The following is a 13001-nucleotide window of genomic DNA, read 5'->3' as shown; positions in this document are numbered from 1 at the left end:
CAAACTGCCTCCCCCTATTGGCTATTTCACACCTGAATCAGTGCTGGGCCAGCCAATCTGATGAAAGGGCCTCTCTACCCGATGATTCCTGTGATCATCCATCAGAGACGACTTTACCTTAGGCAGGCAAAACAACTTGGCAGGTGGGCAGTGGCACCAGTGCCACATTTGAGTACCGAGAAGAGAAACAGAACAGGTGAGGGTTAGTAACAAATTCTAACTGTCATGTTACTTCTGTTTTAGTGCTAATGAACAACAACAGAGATGCAGTCTGCACAGCTAATCAGCAGCTCTAGTCAGGGTGTGTTAAACTGAAGTCGTGAGTCTTCAGCCAGGATTTGAAAGCTGAGACCGAAGGGGCATCTCTTATAGTAGCAGGCAGACCAGTCTACAGTTTAATGGGGTCCTGTAACTAAAAGCTTGACCTCCCACTGTTATTTTATTAATCTTTGGAATCCTAAGCAGACCGGCATCTTGAGATCTTAATGTGCGCTCAGGTTTGTAAGTCATGATAAGTTTAGACAAGTAAGCCGGACCTCAGCCATTTAATGCTTTATATGTTAAAAGGAGGATTTTGAAATCTGCCCTAAACTTAACCGGGGGTCAGTGTGAGGATTTAAGAACTGGGGTTATGTGTTCATATTTTCTTGTTCTTGTAATAATTCTTGCAGCAGCATTTTGGATTAACTGGAGGCTGAATAAAGAACAGTCTGAACATCCAGTGAACACCGCATTGCAGTAGTCAGTCCTACTAGAGATAAATGCAGGAATTAATTTCCCAGAGTCCTGCTTATGTAGAAAACACCTTAATTTCCCAACATTTTTAAGATGGAAGAAACCTGATTTAGGCAGCTTTGTGATGTGCGCTTTAAATGACCAGCTAGAGTCAAAGATAACCCCGAGATCAGTAAAATTAAGGTTGACTCCAGCTGAGTTAAATGATGACAAAATATTGTTGCGTTTGGCGTCACTCCCTCCAATAATTAACGTCTCTGTTTTATCAGTTTTATAAATGAGACCCCAGAAGAGCTTGCAGTTCCACCCTAAAGTTGATCTTTGCCAATAACACAATTGATTTAATTTTGAGGCCTGTCAGTGTTTTCATTCTCCCACGTCATGTTTTTCTATTGTAGATGTTTTCTTTTTGAAGGTATCATCCAAACGATTGGTGGTCTGGAGCAGATTAGTAATTCTCAGCCATTCACTTTTTTCCTTTGCAGCTCCTTCACAAATTCTGTTTTAAACTGATTTATCACGACAGCTGGATGGTGACTTGCTGGCTCATTTGCCATTTATACTCCTATGTTAATTGGCAGCTGGTTAAGGAAACAAGGAACAAATCGAAACTGAGAATGCGGCTATTTAGGATGAAAAGAAGACATTATGGGGTGGGCACTCTTAACAAGCGAGTTAAATAAAAAAAATGAAGCAGGAAAATGTTGTGTGAGCCGTATCTGCTTCAGCAAAATGAATTAAACTTGAAATAAGAAAGACGACTGGAATGAAAACCTTCACTTGATCTTTGGGACACTCAATGCTGTGGAATACAAAGCCTCTAGATCAGACAGAACAAAGTGACATGTTCAGGCCTGAAGCTGAAAGGCTGGTTGGACTGCATTCACATGCAAATGGAGTTGAGTGGAGTCAAACTCGGGAAGACTGGACTAGCAGCTTTACATAAAAACAAGCAAAGCTCTGCAAACCTTTGGCTTTCTCTAAAACATGAAGTAGAATAAGAGGGACAGGAGGCAAAAGCACTTAAAAAGACTGCAAGTCTGAAGAGGTGACTGAACAAACGTTAACAAGACCCTAAGATACTTGCTTCACTGCTTGAGGCAGCACCTCATCCCCAATCTGAGTCACTCCATCCTTTATCTGGCTGTGAACCATGGCCTCACAATTGAAGGTGGTGATCCTCATCCCACCAGCTTCACACTTATCTGCAGATCACCCCAGCATGTGTCTCCGGTCACTGGCCAATGAAGCCAACAGGACAACACTATCTGCCAAACACAGAGACGTCTGTACCTTGAAATATTATCGCATTAAATTTATGAGTAGAATCGGTGACTGAGGACAGCCTTGGTTATGTCCCATGACCACCAGGAATGATTTAGCTCTGGTTGTACAGGAAGTGAATAGCCCAAGACAGCAGGCCTGGTACCCTAAACTCCCGAAGAAACCCCAGGACACCCAAGGGACATGGTCTTATGCCGCTTACAAGTCCACAAAATACATTTAGACAGTTTGGGCGTACTCCCGTAACCCTTCAGAATCCTTTTGAAACTTCTTTAACACATCAATATATGCTGCTCAAAATAAATTAAAGGAACTCTTTTTAATCTGAGTATAGCATCAAGTGAATGAAACTTCTGGGCTATTGATCTGATCAGTGAAATGGCAGAGGGGCTTGTTAATCAATTCCAGCTGCTTTGGTGTTAATGAAATGAACAACAGGGGCATTAGAGGGGCAACAATGAGATGACCCTCAAAACGGGAATGGTTTAACAGCTGGATACCACTGACATTTTTCCCTCCTCATCTGTTTTGTCACTCGTTTTGCATTTGACTACGGTCAGTGTCACTACTGGTAGCATGAGGCCATACCTGGACCCTACAGAGCTGGCACAGGTAGTCCAACTTCTCCAGGATGGCACATCAATACGTGCCATTGCCAGAAGGTTTGCTGTGTCTCCCAGCAAAGTCTCAAGGGCATGGAGGAGATTCCAGGAGACAGGCAGTTACTCTAGGAGAGCTGGACAGGTTCCCCTCGTAGAAGGTCCTTAACCCATCAGCAGGACTGGAGGAACAGGATGAGCACTGGCAGAGCCTGCAAAATGACCACCAGTGGCCACTGGTGTGAACGTCTCTGACCAAATAATCAGAAACTGACTTCATGAGGGTGGCCTGAAGGCCCAACGTCCTCTAGTGGGCACCATGGAGCTCATTTGGCATTTGCCATAGAATACCAGAATTGGCAGGTCCACCACTGGCGCCGTGTGCTTTTCACCCTGAGTGCATGTGACAGACGTGAAAGACTCTGGAGAATTCGTGGAGAACATTATGCTGCCTGTAACACCGTTCAGCTTTGACTGGTCAGGTGTTGGGTCAGTGATGGTCTGGGGAGGCATATCGATGGAGGGACACGCAGACCTCTACAGGTTAGGCAACGGCACCGCAGGACTGCCATTAGGTATCGGAAAGAAATCCTTGGACCCATTGTCAGACCCTATACTGGTAGATAGATAGATACTTTATTAATCCCAAGGGAAAATTCACATAATCCAGCAGCAGTATACTGATACAAAGAAACAATATTAAATTAAATAGTAATAAAAATGAAAAGAGTTAAAATAAAATTAATGTTCGCATTTACTCCCCCGGGTGGAATTGAAGAGTCGCATAGTGTGGGGGAGGAACGATCTCCTCAGTCTGTCAGTGGAGCAGGACGGTGACAAAAGTCTGTCACTGAAGCTACTCCTCTGCCTGGAGATGATCCTGTTCAGTGGATGCAGTGGATTCTTCATGATTGATAGCAGTTTGCTTAGTGCCCGTCGCTCTGCCACAGATGTTAAACTGTCCAACTTTACTCCTACAATACAGCCTGCCTTCTTAACAAGTTTGTCCAGGCGTGAGGCGTCTTTCATCTTTATGCTGCCACCCCAGCACACCACCGCGTAGAAGAGGGCACTCGCCACAACCGTCTGGTAGAACATCTGCAGCATCTTACTGCAGATGTTGAAGGATGCCAACCTTCTCAGAAAGTATAGTCTGCTCTGAGCTTTCTTACATAGAGCATCAGTATTGGCAGTCCAGTCCAATTTGTCATCCAACTGCACTCCCAGATATTTATAGGTCTGCACCCTCTGCACAGTCACCTCTGATGATCACAGGGTCCATGAGGGGCCTGGGCCTCCTAAAATCCACCACCAGCTCCTTGGTCTTGCTGGTGTTAATGTGTAAGTGGTTTGAGTCGTTTGAGTTGCAGTGGGTCCTGGGTTCCTCCTGGTGCACGACAATGCCTGGCCCTTATGTAGGCGAGAGGATGAAGGAATTGATACCATTGACTGGCCCCCACGCTCACCTGACCTCCATCCAATAGAACACCTCTGGGTGGGACATTGTTTTGGTCCATCCGACGCCTCAGCCTGTCCAGGTGATCAGTGATGCCCTGGTCCAGATCTAGGAGGAGATCCCCCAGGACACCATCTGTCATCTCATTAGGACGTTGTCACGCATGCATACAAGCACGTTGGGGCCATACAAACTACTGAGTATGATTTGGAGTTGCTGCCATGACATTTCGGCCCAATGGACTGGCTTGCCTGCCACATCATTTTTTCACTTTGATTTTCGGGGTATCTTTGAATTCAGCCCTCTGTAGGTTGATCTTTTTCATTTCCATCCTTTCGTTCCTAACACATTACCATATCAGTCCATATCGGTAGAGATAGCCAGCTGGATTTTTTTTCCCATTGAGATCTGATGTGTTTTTTTAATTTTTTTTTGAGCAATTTATTTCCATGTCATCCTTGCTAGGTACTGGACATCCCATATTGTGCAGATTGCTAGGTTGGATGACCGAAGTTTGTGGCGTGTGATGTCATCCACACAACTGTATAAACGCTGGCTTCAGACTCTTCCTTAGTCTCCGAGATTATGGATCAAATCCAGCTGTACTTGTTGGCGTATTCTTTCTTTGACTTTCTGGTTAAAAGATTATTTTATAGACTCCAATGAAAGAGAGGACTGACTTTTGGTTACAGAATAAGGCTTGATTTTAGACCTTGTTTCATCTTCTGGTCGTGATTGTTTTAATTTTTTTTTTTTCTTCTCGGACAATGAAACAAGAACATGTAGGTCCTGGGTGAAGCTGCATCTGAGCTGTTGGTTGGAAAGTTCTGGCTGGTGGAGCTGGTGGAGAAATTAGACAATGGCCACTGTTTGGGGGTATTATGTCAATATTAGCTTGAATAATTAAACTGAACATTATCCATTAAATTAATCATAAAAAGGGGTACATCAGGCAAGCTGAATTGTGTTTTCTTTTAAATAAAATGACGTTCTGTATTTTAAGATGTTGTTTTTCATGGCACCGGAGAGTGGCAATTTGTTAGATGTTGGTCAGACGTGCGAGTAAGAATTTCAGTGTACTCCGTACATAGGAGAATACGACTACAACTACTTACTACAAAAGCTTGGAAAAGATAATAGAGCGACCAACGAAGCTATTGATGTTTAATTTGGCTATTAACGCAAATGACATTTTGTCCAATAATAACTAATCTTGGCAACCTGCAAAGAAATCCTTCTTTCAAAACTTTGTGTTCCCTGAAAGAAATGCCCTCTGCCTCTTCACTTCCTTCAAGTCCCTCTTTAGATCTCCTGCTGCACCAAAAACAATTGTCCTTCTCTTCCAAAGTCTCCAATATCCAAAAACAGTTCAAGACCTCAAAACATCCACTGTCTCATCTCTGTGTTCTTCTCCCTCCACCGTCTCTACTGTACATGACTCTGACCAGCTCTGTAACCACTGACCCACCACCTCCACCCTGGACCACATTCCTTCACACCTTCTTCAGTCCATCTCTCCTGAGCATCACCCTTGAAGATTTTACCATTAGTCATGGTCGGGAATCTTGGTGAGACTCTGGGCTCCTTACTTTTATTCATCAAATATACATCCTTAATGACCCACGCCTGTTTCTTTCTTCAAAATATTCAGACGATTTGACCTATCCTCGCTAATTATGCTACACAGGTCTTTGTTTAGGCCCTGGCTGTCTCTTGGCTGGACTCTAGCAACTCTTTCCTGGTGGGACCTTTTCAGGTACTGTCAGACCCCTTATGTTCTGAGTTGGTGTTCTCGGGTCCCTGTCTCATTCCTACTAGTCCTCTCCTTTGGTCTCTCTGCTGGTTTCCTGTTGCTAAAAGGAGCCAGTTCAAAACTCTCGTCTTGACCCACAGTTCTCTGAATGGTTCTGCTCATCAATATCTCCAATCCTTGGTGTGTCTTTAGGTCTCCGTTCTGCTTCTGCCTGTCTGCTGACTGTCCTTCCTCTTGCCAGATGTGCCAAGACTGGACTGTGCTTCCCTGTTCTTGCTGCAAAACTGTGGAATGATCTCGCCTATATCTATTTGAACTGCTGTCAGTTTGTTTGTATTTAGGCGTCTTTTTTGAAAATGCATCTTGTCATTAAATAGTTTAGAGCCGTTTAGTTTCTCTCCTATAGGACACTGAAGTGCTGAAGGAGTTTAAGATGCTGATGTGTGTCTTAGTCAGTCTAGGTGTAGGTATCATTATATAGTAGTAGTTGGACTCCCACTGGCTCAGCCTTTTTGTTCTTTGTTGCTTTTGATCCTTGCACCTTCAATCTTGTACAGTATGTATTATAACTTGCTTTGAAAGTTGTGTTGGATAAAGAAACGCACAAAACATTAGAACACTCTTGACAAGAACAGGCCATTCAGCCCAACAAGGCTCGCCAGTCCTCTCCACTTATTTCTTCCACAAAAGCATCAAGTCGAATTTTGAAAGTCTTACTGTCTACCACACTACTTGGTCGCTTATTCCAAGTGTCTATTGTTCTTTGTGTAAAGAAAAACTTCCTAATGTTTCTGCAGAATTTACCCTTCACGAGTTTCCAACTGTGTCCCTGTGCTCTTGATGAACTCATTTTAAAATACAAGTCTCGATCCACTGGACTAATTCCCTTCATAATTTTAAACACTTCAATCAGGTCACCTCTTAATCTTCTTTTGCTTAAACTGTAAAGGCTCAGCTCTTTTAATCTTTCCTCATAATTCAACCTCTGTAGCCCTGGAATCAGCCTAGTCGCTCTTCTCTGGGCCTTTTCTAGTGCTGTTATGTCCTTTTGGTAATCCTAATACAGTAATAATAATGTAAAACAGTATGATGCAGCAATATAGTTCTGTTTAATAAGGTGTGGAACGGAGGGTTTGGGATGTTGTGTAAAAATAACTAATCAGCTGCCACCAGTAATTTCTTGTTAAAATATTTATAACAACCCTCGGCTTTGTCATCTTTAGCAGTTTTTTTTCCCCCAGTTGTTATTCATATGACTACGCTCTTTCAATTTCACAACTTCCCCTCGAATATTAATAAATTATACCAAAATATGCTTTGTGTGATTGCTTGTGTAGAAAAATCTTGTTTCTTGTTCTACTAACTCAATGTAAGACACGGTATTTTTAATGAGACAGAATCACAAGTTTGTTATCTAAAACTCAGATCCTTTGTAAAGTCCAAATCTAAACCCAAAAACTGTAGTAAAAAAATAGTGAAACACTTGTTTACCTACCAGAAATAAAGACTAAAACACTCACACACACATTTTTTAGGGATTTATTTCTGTTGGTGTACAGAGAAGACAAGAAGGAGTTGCATTGCGTCTTTGTGAACCTGGAAAAAAGCAGATGATAGGGTGACTGAGAGGAGCTGTGGTATTGTATGAGGAAGTCGGGAGTGGCAGAGAAGTATGTAATAGTGGTACAGGATATGTACGAGGGAAGTGTGACCGTGGTGAGGTCTAAGGTAGGAGTGACGAAGGTGGGATTACATCAGGGATCGGCTCCGAGCCCTTTCGTATTTTTAATGGTGATGGACAGGCTGACAGACGAGATTAGACAGGAGTCCCCGTGGACTGTGATGTCTGCTGATGACATTGTGATCTGTAGCGAGAGTAGGGAGCAGGTTGAGGAGACCCTGGAGAGGTGGAGATATGAGAGGAGAGGAGCAGTAGGAACAGACGTGTGTGAATGAAAGGTAGGTCAGTGGAATGGTAAGGATGAGGGGAGTGGAGTTGGTGAAGGTGGAGGAGTTTAAATACTTGGGATCAATAGTACAGAGTAACAGGGATTGTGGAAGAGAAGTGAAGAAGAGAGTGCAGGCAGGGTGGAGTGGCTTCAGAGGATTGTCAGGAGTGATTTGTGACAGACGGGTATCGGCAAGAGTGAAAGGGAAGGTCTACAGGACGGTAGTGAGAACTGCTATGTTATGTGGGCTGGAGATGGTGGCATTGACCAGAAAGCAGGAGACAGAACTGGAGGTGGCAGAGTTAAAGATACTAAGATTTGCATTGGGTGTGACGAGGATGAACAGGATTAGAAATGAGGACATTAGAGGAACAGTTCAGGTGGGACGGTTGTGAGACACAGTCAGATTGCGTTGGTTTAGACAGAGGAGCAGAGAAGAGATGAGGGAGATACAGGGGGTCCTCGGGTTACAACGTCTCGACATATAACTTTTCAAGTTTACAACGCTCACTCCCATAAAAATTTAAAAAAATTGAGACATGAGAAAGAATGAAGGTAAGGATTTTTTTACACTAATTTGTTCAGTTATTACAGTACAGTATGTCCTTTTCCTGTTTCTGAACATTTTTATGTTCTAGATATTTTATGTTCTAGATTATGATTTTGCAAATGTGTTAAGATAGGTAAGTGACTTAGGCTAGGGTGTGTTTCGACTTAACCAAATTCGGGTTACATCACTGTTGTAGGGACGGGGACAGGGTAAATTTCACACAAACATTAGGAAGTTTTTCTTTACACAAAAAACGATAGACAGTTGGAATAAGCGACCAGGTAGTGTGGTAGACAGTAAGACGTTCGGGACTTTCAAAACCCGACTTGATGTTTTCTTGGAGGAAACAAGTGGATAGGACTGGCGAGCTTTGTAGGGCTGAATGGCCTGTTCTCGTCTAGAGTGTTCTAATGTTCTAACTGTGTAGTAACCCGAGGACCCCCTGTATTGGGAAAAGGATGTCAAAGATAGAGCTGGCAGGCAAGAGGAAGGCCTAAGAGAAGGTTTATGGAGGTGGTGAGAGAAGACAGGCAGGTGATGGGGGTAACGGATCCACTGTGGTAATCATTAACTGGAGCAGCCAAAAGAAGAAGAAGATTTTAAGTCCCAGATAGTTTCAGTTTGTTATCCTGGTAATCCTGCAGCAAAGTTTCCAAAAGGGCAACAGCCATTAAAAACAAAGGTGGCATCTGAACTAATGCTAAATAATTGTAATAATGTTAACTACAGATCAAAAATAAAAATGGATAAAATATTTATCTTCTCAGTCAATAAAATCCCCCATAGGAAGAGAAAACAGAAAAAAAAAATGTAAATACAAACCTGAACTACAAGACTGGTAAGATGTCAAATTATCTTTCTGCCGGGTGCTGCCAGTCTGCATCTGGCTGAGGGTGGACCAGTTGGCCCTGCAGTGTTCTTTGTACCCTTGGCGGAGTGTGTGCTTGTTCAAGCTGAACTGTCCTCTTTAGTGATGGGGCTTGAAGATCATCTCCTGTATTAAAATAAGAATGCTCTTTTTTTTGTGTGCATTTGCAGTTTTACTTTGAGATTTTTCTCAGTCAAGTCTTTGCATCACACACCAGAAAGACACAGTAATTTGAAAAAAGAAGAAAGGAGGTGAGTATCAGGAAGTGATTGTTCTCAAGACAATTCTCACACATCATAACTTTCACTCACTTTGCTAAATTTTGAAAATACAAACATATCTATTTCATGGAAGAGAAGCCATCAGTCGTCTGCTGCTGTTTCAGAGAAGCTCAGGTCTGTCAGTAGAAAGTCGTGCTTACAATTGTTTGGTGGCCTCTCGCTGAGCCGTCGACTCCTGGCCACACAGTAGTTTGTGCTGCTAGCGGACGTGTGGTGCGTGGCTCAACTTGTGCCGTGCGTGCCGTTTGCGTGTCCCATCCATGTTATTATGGCTTGGCCTTTTCCACCTCAAGACTTTTGGGTTCCAAACTTGAGGTGATGCTGTTTCAGTTAGGTAGTTCATAGCCAATAGCAGCAGGTGGCTTTCGCTCTATTTAATGTTTCAATCTCGATGGCTGTATTTTGTCAGATGATGATAATGTCAGAGGGTATCGCGATGTTCTAATGGCAGTCGAGACCCACCAGGCACCAACACCCCATCGTTTTGATTTTTGTGATGCATGAACCTGCATTTTTTGGCTAATCATTAGCAAAACACCCAAACCAGACATGTTTAATCAGGTACGTTTATGTAAATGGTAGAAAAGTGTTGGCTTAGCTATACCACGATAACGATACTGGTATGCACAAACATTACATGAAGACATTCAGAGAGCATCATTACCACCTGTGTTCAGTAGGTATACTGGTACCGGAAAAATACCGAAAATCCAAACATTCAAATTGAGCGGTACCAGCATTTCAAGGTTGTCATTGCTGGAAGTACATGTCAGTTTTCCTCTCAATCCACAATCCTGGAAAATCATGCGTTTTGTTGACTTCACAATATGAAACTAAATGCTTCAAAGCAATCGGAACTTGATGCGGGACCCCCTTATCCCTTATAGCTTCAATATGATCAGAACGTCAGGGTCATTCCGCTCTTTTTACCTTGAAGTGGGACATCTTGGCACCAGAGAGGCTGGACTAAGATGTGGGGTTTTTTGAGTTACTTATTATTTGCTTCAGAACTGTTTTGGTACCCGCACTGAGGTCCGCCAGCAAGCATCAATGTCAAAGTTTTAGTACTAGTCCTACAGTCTAATACAGTTTCCACAACTGTGAGATGTCCAACTGAAATCAAGAATGGACAGAAAAGGAAACAAAGGGCTGAACCACTGGGCCAGTCTAAATGCCAGCACCCCTCTCGGTTACAGTATGTCCTTTGGAAAGAGTTTTTAACCACTTGAAGGCTTTGCAAAGTATGCTGTTGATTTGATGAAACAGTTCCTCTTGGTAATGTGTACCAAATTGTTTTAGCAGAGTTAGCCGATTATAGTAAAGAGGAAGGACCGCTGGTATTGGAGTGATTCAAAATTGAAATGCTGGGATGCTAAATGCCAATAATAACAGTACTAATCAAATACCGGGAGGAAATATGACATGAGTCAGCCTAAGCAAATGTGTGTATACACTGCCAGGCAAAAATAAAACGATTTTGTGCTTTTAATATTTTGTTTGAACCTGCTTTATCTTTAATTATGATGCGAATTTGTTGTGGCATTGCTTTGACGAGCTTAAGCAGCAGTGTCTCAGTGTTTATTTTCTTCCAGATTTGCATTCATTTTTTGTATTGACGACATGAGAGTCGATCCCACTACATCCCAAATGTTTTCATTGTAATATTGTGTTTTAAGTGTTAAAGCGATCCATGAGCTAATTGCATCCTTGTTCCTGTGGTGGTGTATGCAGTAATGCATTTTGCCAGGAGTTGCACACAAAAGTACGCAGACACTAAAGATTCGGTGGTACAAGCTGAGGAGTCGGAGGGCTTACAGAGGCGTAGAGGAGCCTGCCTTGTTGCTGTGCACACATTTCAGAGGGCTTTATCTGCGGTTAACAGGATGGGAGCTGTCTAGGGAGATGGCCAGAGAAGACCACTGCTGTGACTTAATTACGCCCAGTCATATCAAACAAACGGGTCCACGATCCCACAGCCATCTTGTGAATTTTAAAACGCTTAAGGCCAGATTGTAATACTACCCTAGAATCCTTTGTCAACCTTCATCCAGGACATTGTCAAGGTCATGATTCTGAATCTGTCATCAACAACAACAACATTTATTTATATAGCACATTTTCATATAAACAGTAGCTCAAAGTGCTTTACATAATGAAGAAAATAAAATGAAAGACAAAATAAGAAATTAAAATAAGACAACATTAGTTAACATAGAAAAGGAGTACGGTCCAATGGTCAGGGTGAACAGAAAAAACAAGAGAAAAAATTAAAATCTGCAGGGGTTCCAGGCCACGGGACCACCCAGTCCCCTCTGGGCATTCTACCTCACATAAATGAAATAGTCCTCTTTGTAGTTAGGGTTTTCACAGAGTCACTTGATGTTGATGGTCATACAGACTTCTGACTTTTAATCCATCCATCATTGTTGGAACATCACGGTGCTTTGAGTGGTCCACCATCAAAAGGACACCGGAAAAGGAAACAGAAGAGAGAGTAGGGGTTAGTACAGATTTTAGAGCCACCATGAATAGTTATTATAATGAGTTGGATATACAGAGTATTAGGATTTTAATTACAGTGAAGTTATGAGAAGGCCATGTTAAAGTAATGTGTTTTCAGCCGTGTTTTAAACTGCTCTACTGTATTAGCCCGGCGAATTCCTATTGGCAGGCTATTCCAGATGTTAGGTGCATAACAGCAGAAGGCCGCCCGCCTCACCACTTCTTTTAAGTTTTGTTCTTGGAATTCTAAGGAGACACTCATTTGAGGATCTGAGGTTACGATTTGGAATATAAGGTGTCAGACATTCCGATATATAAGATGGGGCGAGATTATTTAAGGCTTTATAAACCATAAGCAGAATTTTAAAGTCAATTGACAGGTGACCAGTGTAGTGACAGCAAAACTGGAGAGATGTGCTCGGATTTTCTTTTCCTAGTTAGGATTCTAGCAGCTGCATTCTGCACTCGTTGCAAACGATTTATGTCTTTTTTGGGTAGTCCTGAGAGGAGTGCGTTACAGTAATGTAGTCGACTGAAAACAAAAGCGTGAACTAATTTCTCAGCATCTTTCAGTGATATAAGAGGTCTAACTTTAGTTATGTTTCTTAAGTGAAAAAATGCTGTCCTAGTGATCTGATTAATATGTGATTTAAAATTTAGATTACAGTCAACAGTTACCCGTAAGCTTTTTACCTCCGTCTTGACTTTTAATCCTAATGTATCCAGTTTATTTCTAACAGCCTCATTGTATCCATTATTGACAATAACTAAGATTTCAGTTTTCTCTTTATTTAACTTGAGAAAGTTACTATTCATCCATTCTGAGATACAAGTCAGACATTGTGTTAGTGAATCGAGAGAGTCGGGGTCATCAGGTGCTATTGATAAGTACAGCTGTGTGTCATCAGCATAGCTCTGGTAGCTCACGTTGTGCCCTGAGATAATCTGACCTAACGGAAGCATGTAGATTGAGAAGAGCAGCGGACCAGGATAGAGCCTTGTGGACCACCATATCGGATATCAG

At 42.3% G+C, this 13001-nt stretch overlaps 1 protein-coding gene across 2 annotated transcripts in view; it reads left to right on the top strand.

Annotated features, from left to right (window-relative positions):
* The window catches only part of LOC120516705, a 53013-nt gene that overhangs the window by 21446 nt on the left and 18566 nt on the right, over positions 1-13001 (top strand). The gene's annotated exons all lie outside the window — the stretch shown is intronic.

This window comes from Polypterus senegalus, chromosome 1, assembly GCF_016835505.1.
Source record: "Polypterus senegalus isolate Bchr_013 chromosome 1, ASM1683550v1, whole genome shotgun sequence".
In the NCBI taxonomy this organism is placed as follows: domain Eukaryota; kingdom Metazoa; phylum Chordata; class Cladistia; order Polypteriformes; family Polypteridae; genus Polypterus; species Polypterus senegalus.
The sequence above is the reverse complement of the archived record's forward strand: the minus strand, read 5'-3'. Positions and strand labels throughout refer to the sequence as shown.